Here is a 3240-nt window from a genome sequence, read left to right on the forward strand (position 1 = left end):
TGAGAAATCCTGACCTTATTTCCACTTGGGGTCAAAAAATGCAGAGGTTCTTTGTGACATTTTATTTCCCTAAGGGTAGCACACCTTATTTGATTTTTAAAAATTCCCTGAGCAACACAATCTCTCTAGTTGCAATAGTGCTTTCTTTGTCTTATTCCATTTTACTTCAGCATTTTTTTATTGTTCAGAAGCAAAAAGGGGAAAATTTGGCAAAGTTTGACCCAGTCAAGATAAATGCTAATTGCAATGTTATAGTACTAATTTGTGCATCCTTACTCAACCAAGAGAAACTCATTATGGCTTCATTTAATATTCTGAAAACATTTTAGACCATTTATAGGTTCAAATGGAAATAAATATGGCTATATGTGTAAAATTGTCATTTTAATCAAATTAAAATTTCCAATTAAGGAAAGAAGTCTTATTAAGATCACCTATAATTCTTATTCATGCAAGACTCCAATTCAGGTTATAGAACTCTGAAAGACTATTTTTGGCACAAGAAATTTGGATTCTTTTTTATGTATTTAGTACAGGGTCTACAGAGTCTCACTACACAGATCAGAGTCTCAGTGATCCTCCTATTTTCAGTCTCCCAAGTGCTGGAATTACAAGTGTGTGCCACCATGCCCAGTCTTAATCACCGTCTCAGCATGCCCCAGGGAACGGAGCCAGCATGGCATGCCTGGGATTGAACCCTGGTCGCTGTTCCTGCCTAAGCAGGTGCTTTAGTCTGCTGAGCTATTTGGCCAGCCCTGAAATTGGGATTCTTGTAGTGATTTATTTATCAGAATGGGTTATCATTTTTTTAGTGCTAAAATATTTTTAAGAATAATGTATTCATAGTCAATCATTTAACTCTTTTAAAATTCTTTCTGGTTTGGAATTCAAAGGTTGAATAACAATAATGGTGGCAGTCTCAATAAATATATTTCCAAGGACCAACACCATTTAAAAGGAACAGTAGCTGAAATTTGATTTTCATAATAAATAAAAATACTGACACATTTTGGTGCAATGTTCTAAGTGTTCGCCCACAATGCTTTAGAAAGTAAGTAAATAAATAAAGCACATTGCTATAATATCTATGAAGTGTAAATAAGAATAATTGAGCCAAGACAAAGTTAAATCTGGTCAGCTTGAATAGTTTAATAGCATCATTAATAATACATCCATAAACTGTGTCCATTTAAATATCAAAGTGGAGTTCTCAAGCAAAATAAATAAATATACTCCCCGGAATCCAAGATGTTTTAGGATGACTCAGGACTTTCAGCCCTGACGTTCGACGGATGATGATGCCTTGCACCACATGTCTACCACATCACATTTATATTGCATTAGAAGTCATCTTTGTGACCTGATATGTGGGACTTTTTTAATTTCTCCCAAGCTTGCACATTTTTAAAACATCTAAATTCAAAAAGCACAAATCTGTGTGCTATAATTACCATATTGCCTGAGGTTGATAAGATTTAAGAAGCAAGAACTTGCAGGTTTCCTGAAGAGATCTAACTTCGCAAGACAGATGGTCTGCAGCCAGCTCATCAACAAGCTCAGAACTGGGTCTGGTCACAGAGACGGTGACCCCAGTGTGTGATTGGAGGGGACTAGGAAATGTCTTCTGTCCCACATATGGCTTGAAGAGTATGAGCTTTTCTGTTTACAGAAAGATGCATCCCTGTGATCTGCACTACACCTGTGAGAGCTTGCTCTTAAAATGCATCCCACTTCTGATGGAATACATTCAACAAATATTTACGAAATCCCTCATGATCTGTGCACGATAAGGAATACAGAGAATTATGAGCTGCAAAAATGTGACAAAGTGAAAAAAGGGACATGAAATTCTGTTTTGACTTCATCATCATTCCTTCCTGGCTGTAGAATTGCAATGAGTAACTGAGCCTCAGTTTACTGGTCTATAAAATGGGGTCGAGAGCGAACATATCTGTGATGAAGTACAGACTGGATAGAGGTGAGATCATGATTAGCAAGCAAAATATGTGAAAAGGACTCAGAACAGTATTGTCACACACTAACGTTTCAATAATTATAGCTGTTGCTCATTTTATTATTAACCAGAGATATCACCCTTAAGGAATTTAAAGTGAAATAGGGAAATGAGGCATCTGTATAGACAACTATGGTAGATAGTGAAAAAGCTTGTTCAGGAAAAAGAAATAGCTTTCAGAAACAGGGGTCACAGTAAGGTGGAGAGAAGAGGTCACAGTTAAGCAAATATTTCCAGAAAAGAAGCAAATACCTGAATACTCAATCAGAATTTAAGGCTTTCACCCATTCATAACAAAGCCTCTTTAAGTGAGGCACAGGAAAAAAAATAAGTTTTGTGGGCTTTTTTTTAATGTGAATGTGGATTTCTTTTGGTGAGGACTATTTAATGTATTTGCTTACTTACTTGTGTTAGTAGGCTTGTGTCCATAAGATCGCGTTGCTGATGGGGAGTTGCTACGTGCATATAGTGCATCTTAATTCCTTTTTCATGTTCTTGTCCATCCCCTCCACTTCTTGGTCTCCTCCTCTTTTGCAGAAGAGCTATGTCCTTACTTCCTATTATTTATCTTTAATTTTGCTCTTAATTTATATTTTGAATTCCCCATATAAAAGAAACCATGTGCTATTTAAGTTTGCATGTCTGATTTATTTCATATAATATGGTCTCTAAGTGCATCCATTTGCCTAAAATGACTCAAGTTTTTCCTTCCTGTAGCAAAGCAGGGCTCCATTGTGTACCGGTGCTCCAGTTTCTTTATCCATCACCTGTTAAATGGACACATTGGTGCCAACCAAGAGTTGGCTATTATTAACTGTGCTGCTGTAAACATAAGTGCGCATGGATCACTGTAACACACCTTCAACTTTCTCTGGGAGATACCTAGATGAGGAAGAGTGGGTCAAGTTCTGTGATTTTTCTGTCTCTAGAGAGGATGGATCTGGATTGCTGTTGCTGATGCCGGGGCCATCTATGAGTACTGAGTGTCAACTGTAGGATAAGTCACAGATGAGAAGAAATACAGGGAAAAATTAAGCTAAACACTATCTCTAATTCCTCAATAAGGTGCTTAAGGAAGAACAACTCAACTGGAATAAAAATGGATGGCAACAGACTGTGCTTAAGCTTGTAGAATCCAAGGCATGAGAAAGGACATGTGGCAGGTGGCTTTTGGTATTCCACTTCGTCTGCACTTCTGGATTATAGCTATATGGTTTTTTTTTTTT

The sequence above is a fragment of the Octodon degus genome, unplaced genomic scaffold (genome assembly GCF_000260255.1).
Source record: "Octodon degus isolate 3935 unplaced genomic scaffold, OctDeg1.0 scaffold00003, whole genome shotgun sequence".
Taxonomy (NCBI): Eukaryota; Metazoa; Chordata; class Mammalia; order Rodentia; family Octodontidae; genus Octodon; species Octodon degus.